At 37.4% G+C, this 15,457-nt stretch overlaps 2 protein-coding genes across 2 annotated transcripts in view; both read right to left on the reverse strand.

The window, feature by feature from the left end:
* LOC136241684 (uncharacterized) overlaps window positions 1–13,705 on the reverse strand; it is a 111,715-nt gene extending 98,010 nt beyond the window's left edge. The window contains exons 1-5 of the mRNA XM_066032940.1: window positions 13,295–13,705; window positions 12,859–13,033; window positions 12,052–12,312; window positions 11,375–11,487; window positions 11,147–11,329 (exon numbers count right to left, since the gene is read on the reverse strand). The gene's annotated coding sequence lies outside the window, so the exon portion shown is untranslated. The remainder of the gene's footprint in view (window positions 1–11,146; window positions 11,330–11,374; window positions 11,488–12,051; window positions 12,313–12,858; window positions 13,034–13,294) is intronic.
* LOC136241680 (roundabout homolog 1-like) overlaps window positions 1–15,457 on the reverse strand; it is a 302,043-nt gene that overhangs the window by 34,195 nt on the left and 252,391 nt on the right. The gene's annotated exons all lie outside the window — the stretch shown is intronic.

Genomic DNA, 15,457 nt, shown 5'->3' on the forward strand with positions numbered 1-15,457 from the left:
AGGACCATTTACTAGAAAGGGTTGATGCTTTGGTGCTATTATAATACATTAATATCCAATTAAAGTATAAATTAGCTACAGCTTATAGATGGTCTTTCATTACAGGTGGTCATTAATACAGGTTGCAATGCACCTAGACACCTTCACTCTGTAAGACAAACTTGGCATGGCCTTGTTGTAAGTGGTTATTGGAGGTGTACACTCCAATGCAGCAATAATAGACTGCAAATTCCACCGCATACCACAACATAATTCATTATATCTCTTGAGCCCATTGTGGTCACACCACAAAAAGTTTATCAAACATAGACTATGACCCAATCATTATTCACAAAAGAATTCGAAAAATTTCAAGCAGCAGTTTTCAAAATATAAGGGATTAAAGTTTTCAATGAAGTACTTTTGAACCATAATTAAGTAGATATCCCATAATTTAGGGATCACTGGAAAGGTCAATCAACAGTCTTCCATCACTGAAAAGTGTGTTTAAAAATATTTACACAGTACAAAGTTGCAGTTGATTTTGTAACAAGAGATGGACCAAATTTTCATGAAATATTCAAAATATTTGTGGTCATAAATCAGAAACTATGGAATGTATGGAGCTAAAAATTTGCATGAGTGATAAGCACCATAGGTACTACAAACACACCAAGTTTCGTAAAAATCTGAGAGGTGACCCTAAATTCCTTGTTGATTTGACATGGAATGACCCTATAATAATGTGACCGGATCTTCAAAAAACCAACATTATGATGCAATTATAATTTTACAGTATAAAGCATTGTTTACAGGTTAAACATTTGTGTATCATCATAAAATTCTGTAAATTTTAAAATGCTTTATTCTGAAAAAACATGGCTAAGTTACATGTACAGTTACAGTAATTATGTCTACAATATCAATATAAAGTGCATTATAAAATGTTTTAATCACACAACTGGCTTGCATGACTCACTGACCAAGACAGCCACTTAAAAAATTTAAATGAAACAAGGGTCTGGAGAGTATGAGCTACATTTTAACTACAAAGTTGGTTACAGTCAATGTTATATATGGCTAAAATTATCATGCATGTAGTTATGTATATATTAATCAAACACTAAAACATATCACACTTTGAGCTTGTCAGTACAAATCAACAACTGACAAGTGGCCATATAATTTTTCCCAAAGGCTAAATATGTTATGCCAAACGTCTTCTTGCTTTTAAAGGGATTGCACATGGTGGTGGAGGAAGTAGTTGATGTGAGGCCAGGGGGATGACCGGAATATATAATCTCTGGCAGCAGGAGGTCTGGAGGACTGTCTAATCATTCTAGCTTTCACTGTGTCTCACAGTTCACCATAACTAATTACAATTTGAAACATTTCAACCAAAGTACCAACTTTTTATTTGCATTAAACCTCTTTTGGCAAAGTTTTTAGCTGGGTTAATAAACAAATACCATTTACTGTATATAAGTAGCCTTTAGACACTGGAAACGCCTGGTACAGTCATAAGATACCAACTTTCAAAGTAAGAGGACAGTGGTTCGATTCCCACTGTAGGAGTTTTTTACTGATAGTAACATGGTTTTATGAAGCACTTTGACTGCTCTATTATGAGTATTCTATATTAGAGCATAACAATTTTTTCACGGTTTTCAGCCCCACTCCAAGAAGGATGATTTCAGCAAGATATCATTCTGAGGGAAGCTTCATCACATCAATTTTAAGGGAGGCTTCATCACATCAAGGGGTCTTGAGCCCCCCTCCCTCATTCTGCCACCTATGATTGTACATGATTGAGAACTTCTCTTAAGCTCCAGCTTGACTAATCTCCAGCTTGACTATAATCTCACATTACAGTTTTTATTGTTTCATATATATCTTTACTATTCACAAGCCACTATAATATAATTATTATTCACCCCTGGAACTAAGCTGATTAGATTAATTTTGTCCTCAAAATCAATTGTCAAGAATACTTTGTCAATGAAATTAATAGTTCGTTATCACACATGATATGATGTAAGTTACAAAGTGGATGAGACTTGCTTGATACTAGAATAAACATGACTGTTGTGACCTGGGTCATCCAATCTGGAGTTAGGTATTCCACAGTTGTTAGAAGGCAATAAAAATGAACAAGCACAGGAACTGCTGGCTTTATGTTGGGGCTTGCATATTGAAGTGAACAAATAGTGCAAACATAAAAGACACAGGCAGTGTTACAAGAACTAAAAAGTGGTGACAGAAAAATACTATCATTCTATTATAAATGTTCGAGGTACTTGTAATGAACATAAGCACTACTAGTAGTCATAGCTATCATTTTACTGAAAATCCATTAAAGCTTTGTGTTAGTCCATTATAACAGTAGTGCATGGACAAGTGGTGGTGGGGTTACTAGTAATGATGGACAGAATTATAACGAATGCCTGAGAACAAGTTTCAGATGTCCTTCTAATACGTACTTTCTACTAAAAACTCTTATATTCTTTTAAGTAGTTTTTGGCTATGTTTTCTATATGCCACTATTGAGTAGTGACCAAAAATAGTGAGGTAGCTGTAGACCATACTTACCACTGCTTTGGATAGTGGATATAGAATTGGTCAATCAAGTTCTCCCTGCCCAACATTTACACTGGTAATCCAAAGTTGAAAACAATGGCTCTCGCAATGGCAGATTTCATTGTACGTATCTAGTGCAAAGTTGTTCTCATGCAGGGGATAATGGGTTGAGCATCACAGTAACCCATGACCTATTTATTTTGGTTGATTATTCAGTAGTTACATAATAGATTATTACTAGCTAGGTATATGTGACCGGAATTGCGAAAAGGAGTCTTCCACACACATCCAATTTAACCGAGGGGTCACCAGCTGGGAAAATCGGTGTACAGATTTCAAAATCTTAACTGATTTTGCTTGATTTCACAGATATCAAAATTGTTTCACAAGATTTGAAGGAAAGCACCTAAAAACAGGAGGGAAACACCTAAAGCAGAAGGGAAACCAGGAGGAAAACCTTCTAAAAGCAGGAGGAAACCTCCTAAAAGCATTTTTTACAGTACAGTAGCCATACAGCAGTTTCCAACCTTTCTATTCAGTAAACAAGAGATCCCAGTGGATTTGGAAATCTATGTAGCTACTAAAGAAGGTCTTGTGACCGGATTTGCGGAAAGGGATCTTCCACACACATCCATTTCTATAAACTTGGGAGACCATAACTTAGTATTCGAGTATCATATTTCCCTGTAATTTTCAGTATTTATTCAGCTATGTTGGTGCTCATTTCTGACTAAATTTATAGCTCTTTCTGACCTGATGTTATAAATTGTCAAAGTTGGTAAATTGGATGTGTGTGGAAGACTCCTTTTTGGCAAATCCGGTCACAATTATATAAATGGAAATAGGGAAACCTCTTAAAGCAGGAACGAAACCACCTAAAAGTAGGAGGGAAACCTCCTAAAAGCAAGAGGAAAAGAAAACATGAATACATCATGATGCTTTCTTGCTCACATGTCCTAGATACCAGAGGTGATACCGTGCATATATTCAGTTTAGTTAATGCATAATTTTATATTTAGTGTAGATATTTCAGCTATAAAAGCTAGAAGTGAAAGCTATTGAAACTGGACTATATAAGCTAGCTATATTGTAGCTATATAGTCATCGTAATAGCTATCTAGCTCAAGCATATAAATAGCTCTGCTTCTCAGTATAACTAGATAAATAACATAAATAGCTACTTTAAAAAATAGCATAATACTTATAGCTATAGATATAGTTATATAGCTAGCTATAGTCATAGCGACGTAGCTATAACGCGAGGTATATCGAATAAAGAAACCTTGAACGATCTTATTTTCTCCAAATCGTAAGCATGTGGCTATACAGTAGTTTAGTTACAGTGGCAATAGTTCTCTCCGATCTAGTTATTAGCTACCTGATTCAATTATAAGCTAATAAAATGATGAACAAAGAATTACGGCGAGATCACGGAGTCATTATAATACATTGACAATAAAGCTCTGGAACTGAAGAGTCAGCATCCATATCTAGGGGTCATATTCCACCAATCAATGTCTTGGTCCCACCACATCGATCATCTTTGCGGCAAAGCAACTAAAAGTCTCAACTTTCTTAAACGTAATATAAGTAAATGCTCCAAAGAAGTTAAGATAACAGCCTATTTAACATCAATACGTCCTCTGCTGGAATATGCTAGTTGTGTCTGGGACCCTCACCAGCTATACTTAATTAATACTTTAGAGAAGGTACAACGTCGTGCTGCAAGATGGGTAGCATCGGATTACAATCCAATGAGTAGTGTCACTTACCTGTTGGATCAACTGCATTGGAAGAGCCTACAGAGCAGAAGATGTATTGATCGTTTGAACTTACTATATAGAGTATTACATCACGCTTTGCCATCTATCCAGCTCCCTGAGTATTTCAAGCCTACTTCATATCCAACTAGATTGCATCACCAATACAGATATATAATTCCTCCAACTAGAACACTTACTTACCAACAGAGTTACTTTCCAAGAACTATCAAGCAATGGAATAACCTCCCTAATCACATCATCGATACAGAGTCACTAGAACAGTTTAATAATTGTATTTTTGGACTAGATTTGTTGTAATTAACCCCCTTTTTGTTTTGAGGGTCCCCCCCCCTCCTGGATGTAACCAGCACTGAGTGCTGTCTTTCCAGTATCTAATCATAATCATAATCATAATCATATGATTTGATTTCAGATTTTATAGAATTCTACTGATTTCAAAGATTTCGTATCAGATTTCAGCCAGGAGTGTACGAGATTTCGAATCAGTTGGTGACCACTCGAATTTACCAACTTCGACAATTCATAACCTTAAAATTGGAAAATGCTATTGACTTGAACTTTGGTGAATAGTGAGTACCAACATGACTTAATAAAATAGAGAAATTTCAGACTTGTATCATGCTACTTGAACACTATGTAAGTTAATCGAATTGGATGCGTGTGGCCGCTTTTCGAAAATCCATTCACATAATTATTATTATAGCTACGTATACTGTATAGCATGCATGCAACACCATACTCCCATAGCTAATAGCTATATTTATGTCATTTTTATTTTATTTTTCTCCTTTTATTAGGCCACTACAATGAGAGATAACTTGTTTCTCATCAACCGCCCGCACCAAAATTTTCTTTTTCCCATGCGCACTCATTACTGCACGAGATTGCAACATGGCTTTTGTTTTAGTGTTGTGGTAGTGGGTTTATCACGTAGAAAAGCACTATTTCCATGGAAAACTGCAATCCCATTGAGATATAGACACCATTTAATAAGTTTACTTCTGTGTTGAGTAGAGTACTTTCTGGAGCATCAACAACCACCAAGGCATCAACAGTGAGTGCTACAATGTACATTAGACTATACACTAGCATTGGTACCGTGATCTGCATGCCCTATGTGCAGGGCCATCATATATATCTGAGAGTCATAGTAGCTTTAGTGTTGCTACTTCTGCCACAACCATGCAGAGTCCCTCCACATAATAAGACCGACTAGCCTACACGTGCTAACACTGCTGTTGTTTGCTGCTGCTGCTGCTGCTGCTGCTTCTGCTGCTGCTGCTGCTGCTGCTGCTGCTTCTGCTGCTGCTGCTTCTGCTGCTGCTTCTGCTGCTGCTGCTGCTGCTTCTGCTGCTGCTTCTGCTGCTGCTGCTGCTGCTGCTGCTGCTTCTGCTGCTGCTGCTTCTGCTGCTGCTGCTGCTGCTGCTTCTGCTGCTGCTGCTGCTGCTGCTGCTGCTGCTGCTTCTGCTGCAGCTGCTGCTGCTGCTGTACTTGGGTATGGTACATGACCCCAAGACTGGTGGAACTCTCATAAAGGACTTGAAAGCTTTGTTACTGAAGTTGAAGTTTATGTGAACTCGGAGTTTTACTCTTAGTGCACACCAGTGCTTGGTGTGTACCCTGCCAATAACCTGAAATAAAGGATTATTATACTGCATGTTTTGTACAAATAATACATCCTGCAATTTATAGCTATGGCTTGTGCAATAATGAGATAGTGAGATAACCCGCCCACCTGCCCGCATGTGTTACTCTATGAGAAGTTGATGAGAAACAAGTTATCTCATTGTAGTGGCCTGGCCTTATTTTCATTCATTTATTTTTTTGGATCACATCAGACCATTAGAATCACTAATAACCAGGCAGTTAAACACTACATTGGTAGGTCATCATTTGCAATCAATGCCATCTACCAATCGGGCAGAGTAGCTAACTCTGCCCAATCCTGAGGCAATGGAATGGTCGTCATCACTAAAGCAGCGTTACCGCGTTGCACATCAATCGAAATCTTCTGAATTAAAAAAAATATTGTGTAGCTCTCCAGTCCGCTCCATGACCCGGGAACCTATCCGCCGCACCAATCAACGTGCACAAGAACCCAGGGTCTCGATACAAAGAGGAGAGAAGTGAAAAGAAGTAGTCAAAGTGGAATATTTCGCAATTTCAGCCACAGAGGCTGGCACCACCAGAAGGGGTAGACACATTTGAAGGAGCATGGGTGTCGGGAACAAGTTTTAAATTGGTTTCTTATATGCGTAGCCATACGAGTTGCAAATAATACATAAGCCTCGATCACGGCCTGCGTTCATGCTGGCGCCTTCGACATGCAATGACAAAAAAAAAGTAGCTATTCAGTGCATAATCTCATTGACTCACTTCTTTCCGTCAACTTATCTTGCACCCCTTTGAATTCGCCGCACAGCCTTGCTCTAGCTACTACTTCTTTCTGACTAGTTCCGGATAGATTAGTAACCATTATTTTTATAGTGGTGATTTTTCTAAGTTATGACGTCACTCGACGTTTACTGATGATTTCAATAAAATTATGTGGTCACGGATTGTCGAGTACGGGATTTTTTAGGTTCATTGTATCCCCAAAAACCACTGGTCGTTGCTTAGCAACGATCACGTGATCTTGACTAACTACCTCAAGAAGTTAATGCATCTGTGATACTTACGATTACTTTGATATATTGCTGACGCTTATGCCAACAATCACTGATACAAGCAATCATTGGCTTCAAAAGGAAAGACGAAGACCGATCCGTTCAGAAGCTTCTCTACTTCAGAAGTAAGCTAGCTATATACCATTACATCTTTATTGCTCTATATATAGTACCTTCTATGCATGAGCACATTTAACAAGTGAATAATTTAGCTACTAATAAAACAAGTAACTTACTCAATCAAGAAAATTAATATGCACATACTAATGCACCTATCAATGTCAAGCCCCACCTCTAGGGACCCCATACACCTATTGGGGATTTGACATCTACATCTTGCCCCACCCATGGGGTTGCTGACGGTGGCAGTTTGTTGAACCAAAATTATTTTAATAGGTAAAAAGAAGCCCCTCTTTTGAGGTGGGGACATAGTGGAATTTCTTAACCCCAGTTCCAGACACTAGACTTTGTCAATTGCCCCACTCTACCCAGGGGTGGGGCATGACATCAATAGGTGCTGTGCAATACCAAAACAATATTTATTGCAGTCAAAGTCCAGAGTGTGGCAAGGGGTTTTCTCATAACTACCATCACAGTCTTCAAAAACATCGACGTCATAAAATGAGGCAAACAATTTCACGGACTCATGTGTACTCAGAAATCATTCTTCACACTCCTAGAAATGAGAAAGACATTAAGAAATGGGAATACACATCATTTCATGTAGTGATTATATTATTATTCAATTGTGACCGTAAAGTGCAGCATGAATATTTGGAACAACATCAAATTTTGTGTATAAAGAAAAATAAGTTTTTTGTATTTTGTAAACAAAGGTCATAGTGGAAAGTGCTTAAATTTAGTCCATGTACATTATGTGCATGCATACACACAGCTTATATATGTATGTATATATGTATGTATGTATGTATGTATGTATGTATGTATGTATGTATGTATGTATGTATGTATGTATGTATGTATGTATGTATGTATGTATGTATGTATGTATGTATGTATGTATGTACGTACGTACGTACATACGTACGAGCATATGTATGTATGTACGTACGTATGAGCATATGTATGTATGTATGTACGTACGTACGTGCATATGTATGTATGTACGTATGTACGTACGTACGTACGTGCATATATGTATGTATGTACATAAGTGTGTGTGTGTGCGTGTGTGTGTGTGTGTGTGTGTGTGTGTGTGTGTGTGTGTGCGTGTGTGTGTGTGTGTGAAGCAGCATAGCCAAGTGGCTTGAACATCACCCTATTACCCTGGTAATGGAAAGGTTCCAGGTTCGATGCCTGGTTATACCAAGTTAGTGTTGTTGTTGTTTCCTTGAGCAAGAAACTTTACTCACATTGCTCCAGTTTACCCTGAGTCCCTGATGGGGGCCTGGTGGCCTGGTGTCAACTGGGGAAGCAGCCTTCCCAGGTATAGCATAAACATTACCTGGGAAAGCAAATGTCCAACCATCCTTGTCTTGCTTAGCAGTGTTGGAACTTACAGTAGGGTTCTGCAGCCTCTCACTGTGAGACCTGGACAGTCCTCCTGTAGGTTACTAGTCCTGCCCCAGGGATTTGCTTGCACAAGACTCCTTCCTATACAAGACTCGAGTGCCTGAGTGGTGCACAGGCATCCCAATGCTGGTTGGCTGTGTGGCAATAACTGTGTTTCACATGACAGCTGAGTCCTTGTGTGCATGTCTGTGTGTCTGTAAGTGTGCACATATCATGAGGGAGGGCACATGATACAATTGATATGTACTAGTCTAGAGTAAGTCATCAATAACCGGACAATTATTTCCCTGACACCTGTAGTTGCCAAACGGATAAACCGATCAGTCTAAATATTTGAAGCGTATAAAGGTCTAAGCTAAAGTACTTTGAATATAAAATTTCAGCCCGAACCTTTGAAGTAGCTAGGAATACAAAGCCAATATATCTGTCCGGAAAAACAATCAATAACCAAACAAAGCGATCAACAATCTGGACAGTAGCCCTGAACTCAGTAACTACAGCTCCGATTTCCACCAAACTCTAGGGAATGTAACATCAGTCTATGGTGGTGTGTTGATAAAAATTTGGAGTCTCAGCTATGGAAGATACGGCTCATTGAAGTCAGCATGCTTCGTTGACTACCATTTCCGGACACCGCTATTCTTTGGTTTTTGAGAAGCCAACGCATTTGCAACATCTCCACAGCCACTCAAATGATGGAAACAGTTGCTGTGAACATTGTGCTATTGCTGTTTGATCCAGGTATGGTCTGTTTTGTCTGTAGCAACTCCTTACATGCCATTAACTAATGTTTTCGAGCAGATAGGTCTAGTATACAGTGCAATAACATGTCCATGTAGTCCAAATCTCTGCATGTATGATGGTTTTGAGACATCTTTTAATGATGTAAAGGGTACAATATGAAAGAACTTTCTTCGATTAGTAGGGGTACTAGCTGGTTTATCCCACCACTATGGTCAAAGTGCTCAACCTCTATACAGTGACACATCAACATAGATGATCTTTTTTCCAGACACCTGTAGTTGTCAAATGGCTGAACCAATCAGTCTATTTGGGATGTAGAAGGTCTTAGCTGAAGTACTTTTATGTTCCAAATTACTGTGCATAAATTTGCAGCCAAAGTCACTTGGAAAGAACCTGTGGAGATTCATGAACACTTAAGGCCATCATTATTATATTGCTTGTTTCCCATCACCCAACAGAACAAAAGATGATGCGGGTGAGAGGTGTTATTGATTATTGATTATACACTTAACTCTAGTTATTTCAGTCTCTGACTGCTCTATTAGAGTATCTTGATCTTGAAGGTTGCCAGGGCTGTACACCATGCACCTTGTTGAACAACAGTGGAGGGACTTCCAACCTTCTGCTATGTTTCCATGCACAGATAATGCTTTACCTTAAAACTTGATCACTCTGTGCCTCCTGCTATCATGAAATAGTGCACTCATGTGATCTATAATGGCAATTAAAATTTGGTGTGGCTACATAAAAAAAAGATGCGGGTTGAAGGAATATAACAATGATGGCCTAACTATAGACAAGATCAGATATTAAATCAGGTAACAAGAGTAGATGGATAAATAGCTACATAAACTTGTAGCAAGTGTCAGTTGGAAGGAACCTGTGGAGAGCCAAAACCACACTAGATCACAATCAGGTATATACTCAATCAACCATTAAACATTATGGTCAAACTGTATACTTCAAATAATAAACAAATCTCATTAGCTATTGTGTCTCTGCCTGCAGCAAATATGCCAGCATAATAAATAGGCTAGAGTGCTATGCCAGCATATGCTAGTGTATTATGTGCAAAATATTAGCATGTTATGCCAGTGTATTATGTGGATATTTCAAAATACTAACACCTGAAAACAGATTAATACTCTCTAATACACCCAGTCAGTAGAAAATGCAAACTGCAACAGAAAAATGCCTCCTACACTCTAGAACAGTCCCTTAGAGTTAAATACCCTAATAGACCATTTCACTGATTAAAATGTTTCTGCATGCATATTTGACTCTGGCCTAATTGCGTCTCTTCCCTTCAAAGCATATTGTGTGCATGGTATGAAATGATGGTTGTCACAGTTTGCATGCAGTCAACATCTGTCTTTATTTATTAATGTCATTGTAAACTAACTACCTGTAGTGACCAGCCATATTAACTTATTCTGAGCAACTACAGTTCTCCCTTGATATTCAACCTCATCGGAATCAAGACATGTTCAGATAATCCAAAAGTTTGGATAATCAAAGCCCATTCATTAATATATATACAAAGATTATACACTTGCTGTTTAATAGACTATATGAGCGATATAGGAATATTAAAGTATGTCAGACCATTCTAAATGAAACAAAGAAAGGAAGAGCCCCACACAGGCAAAGCACAATACAAATGATATGATACCAGTGAGTTCATTAAAAGCTTGATGGTTTCATCAGGAAGTTCTTTCTTGTAGCAAAGTACTGGGTTCCTACTTTAGCAGTACTACCGTACTGTTTGATAAATGGGGCTGGTACCCTACTGGTTGTTACTTGTATACTATTAACATGAATACACAACATTGTATTATTGTGACTAATCACATAAAATATTGCCATAAATTTCCACAAAACTATGGTACAAATATGAGACATAAGGCCAAACATACAAGTAACGTGGAAGCTACAAATTCATTGTTTACAAGTATATCAATATAACAATACTCAGAGTATATTTTTCTTGCAAAACTTCAGTAGTCTCTTTCTTGGAATTTGTTCAAGTGATATTTATTTCTAAGGCTAGTGTTACTACACATCAAAGGTAATACACTGTGGTAATCTTACCGGCTTGATTTATTCACTGTTTATGGTCACTTCAGCCCGAGACGTGCCTTTTGTCTACCAGCAACAGCTACGATGGTTGTATCATGAAGTTACCTTTGTCTTCCTGGAGGCCACTATTCAGGTGCAGTGACCATTTGAGGTGATGTAAACATGGAACATGTGCATATATGTGTATAGCATGCAGTGTGATGTCTGTGTGTATGTGAAGTTGCATACATGTGCATTTGTGTATGTGTGTATGTGAGCATGTTGTGTAACTGCATGTGTGTGTGTGTATGTGTGTGTGTGTGTGCATGTGAACGTGTACGTAAGTATGTTTGGTAGTCAGGGTAGTGAGTAAGCAAATAATCATATTAATCATGTTTATAACAACACACATGGTTTACTCTCTACACAGAAAGTACAAGAATTTACTAAAACTTGGTATAGATGTATATAATTCCACAAGAAATTTAGCTCATGAAATCAATTCTGAGGGAAATTTCACCCATCAACTGTTGTATTGGAACAACTACTACTTAACTACTATTCTATATATTAGAGTACTTTTACAATGAAAATTGTACAATATCCTACAGTTATAAATAGGGCTGGTACCCTGCTGGTTGTTACTTGTATATTATTAACATGTATACACAATATTGCATAATATTATGTATAATCAAGTAAAGTATTACCAAAAATCTCCACAAAGGTAGTGTAGTTGTAACTTCCAAACTCATTCTCTACCACACTATGGTACCATCCTCTTTGACTTAGTGTAACATCAGTGAACACTATAGTGTGTGTACCATGTGATGTCACTGTCTCATAAAACTCATCATTAATGTACCATGTGGAGTTTGGTAGGGGTACAGCATAATACTCAAATGATATGTTAAATGTTGAACCTTCTTGTATACTCATGTTTGAAGGGGTTGACAAGACTATGCTGGGAACTATAGAGAGCAAAACATATTTAGTACTGTATGTACCATAATAATTCATGTATGCATATATTGCCCACATTTTACAATGATGATATGAATATACATATAATGCAATACAGAAAGATTGCTGCAAATATGAGGCATAAGGCCAAACAAACAGACATACAGTAGCATTGTGGAAGCTACAAATTCAATGTTTGCAAGTAAATTTTACTCAGAGTATATTCTATTACTTTTGACTTGTAGCACTTGAGTGGTCTTTTTAATTTCTTCAAGTGATACATTTTACTAAATGTAGCTGGTGGTACTACATATTAGAATTTCATTGGTAGTTTCCTTCTTCCTTTTTAATATAATAATTCCATATCACACTGTGGCCGTGGTCAATCAAGATCATGCAAGCATTATACCAACAGTGGCCATAATGCAATGTCGGTTACAGGAATTCAACAATACCATGGAACTAAGCATTCCTTCACATCTTACTACAATTAGCTCTCTTATAACCAAGAGTTAAAATAGTACCTTTTATTATGAACTCTTGTTATAACTAACCTTCACGTTGACACTCTTTTACAGTAGTAGTGATATCAAAATTCTGGAAAGGATCATCAAAATCATCATAGAAAACCAACACTTCACAAGACTCATAGTACTGATAATTTGTGGAGATCTCATAGCTTAACTGATGTTTGTCACTGATATCATCTGAAGTTCTACTATAGTCATTCTGATGGATACACAAGTAAGTAACATACAGCATACACACATGTGAACATGGCACAAAACACTTGGTGATGTTGCCTCTTTCTTTTTCCTCTCATTATTCAAAAGTATAAAAAAAAAATTTCAAACCATCTACACAATAGTTTTAGTGACATCTACATAGATTCTGATAGAATGTTCTTCACTTGGATGCATAATATGAATTACTAATATATTGTGTGTAGTATAGTATTAGTATGTTATACTGTATATGTGACAAACTTACAGTCACTGTCCTGTTAGTACTATCACAGTAAATATCTGCTCTAGTGTCTGCCAAGCGATATGAGATTTGCTCAGGTGTGACATTTAGATTTGCAGGCAATCATAAATCAAAGTGTCCATAAACCAGCAAAGTTACAGTATCAAGACATGTGTGACCAATGGAAGCCAGTGTGGGATGTATATCAGACAAATAAATGTGTGACCAGAATAATGACTTGATCGTGCTTACACAGACTATTTTGTCACTTAAATATTCCCAGGTTAGGATGGTTGGAACAAATAATTGGATGGCTGTTTTGAGGAATTCATTATCAGCTCTTTCACCAAAACATTCCCCTACAACCTCACTTAGATGAATGTAATGGGATGCATGTACATAATACACCATTTCTTCATAACTATTCATCACATACACTGTAGCTGCAAAAGATTCACACATATTTATTACTTACAGCCATAACTATCATTAAATGCACCCAATGGGAGTACCAGCAAGAGTAACATCATGTTATCCATCATGTTAGAATGAGAAACTATGACAATGTACGTAAATACAAAAACACACTTCACAACAGTTTTGGAAACAGCTTTAAATATGTTCATATGTACATACATGTATGGCAGTCAACATAAATATACTAAAAGAAGCACAGCCAAGTGCTGAATAAGAATATAAAGATCATGCAATGGAAGAGACTATATTTATACCAGTATAATAATGTATATTTAATAGTTACACTATGGCCATGAGGGATTTGCCTGATATACGTATATTCCCAAGCCTGCGGCCCTTGGGCCACTCAATTATTTTTCCTTCAAACGAATGCCTAGCCTAACTAAACCAACATACTAAACTCAAACCCACAATGCAAACTTTAAGCAGTTCTATATGAAGAATCAAAGGGAACCGATGCTCATTAAAGGCAGTTGTGGTCAGGGCTATATCATGATATCGCCCTAACCACAGGGCGGTATCATATATTGCCCTGTGGTCAAGTGGTATATACTACAGAAAAAGGGAATTACAAGAATTATGATGTCCATGTACTCATCTCCCACCACTGTATGTATTGGTCATCACTGCAGTTCCTGTTAAATAATTAGATCATGTTCTTATGGTACATACAATAGTTGTTTCTGTAGAAAGTCAATGATGCCTTTTCATAAGTATTGTACACATACAAATACCAACTATACTGAAAACATATACCATGTATGTAATGTAAGAATGAACATCTGGTGAAGCCAAGCATACACAGAAAAGCCCCTCTCTAATCCAATCATCTAACACTATATGCTGTACCAAGAAAATTATCACTAGTAATCTAATATGGCAAGATACCATACATACTATTAGTTAATTTTAGACTATGGTATAGCTCATTTAGGGGGTTACTAAATCACGTAGTCACCTGACATTAATCACCTACACATGTTCATTTAGTAACCCCCCCTCAGGCAATTTTGTATGTGAAAAATACTTATAACATGAAAGGTACACTGGAGTACTTGATAATACCAATACTGTAACACAATTCTTCTCCGATAATTCTGGATAAATAGTATAGACTTAGCGACGTATCTACTGTAGCTCTAACCATTACTCTGGTTACCGGTCGAATAATTATTTTTGTGGGTGCTGTAAGAACTTCAGGAAGAAACCATTCTGCTGTTCTGCATTGCTCTTTCACCCCACACTCATGCTCTGGCTACAAAGGTATGTACTTTAAATCATCGTCTAAATAAGTTAGATACCGCAACCAATGGGAACTAAGCAATTTGGTAACCCTCTGGCCCTTAGTACCCTTGCTGCGCTCGGGGCGCTACAGCCTCGGGTTACTAAATCGCTTAGTTCCCTTGGTCTTGGTGTCTAAGCAGCTTTTTACATGAGAGCATCAGTCTACTGTTATACCAACTATGTCAATGTCTGTAGAGAATGTTTTTATTATGTATTATACTTCCTCTCATTTACAATTGATAGTTACAATCAAAACACTTTAAGTTACAGATGTTTCCCTTTTAACTTACAGTGTTGCTTGCCCAATTATGTAAGTGTTGTATGGACATGACCAATAGTTTGGCAACTTCTGACTAGTATTAGTTTGCTTACTGATACAGAGTGTAAAGAACTAATGCCTGGTGATCAGGATTGCTCAGATGGAGA

This window comes from Dysidea avara, chromosome 12, assembly GCF_963678975.1.
Source record: "Dysidea avara chromosome 12, odDysAvar1.4, whole genome shotgun sequence".
Lineage (NCBI taxonomy): Eukaryota > Metazoa > Porifera > Demospongiae > Dictyoceratida > Dysideidae > Dysidea > Dysidea avara.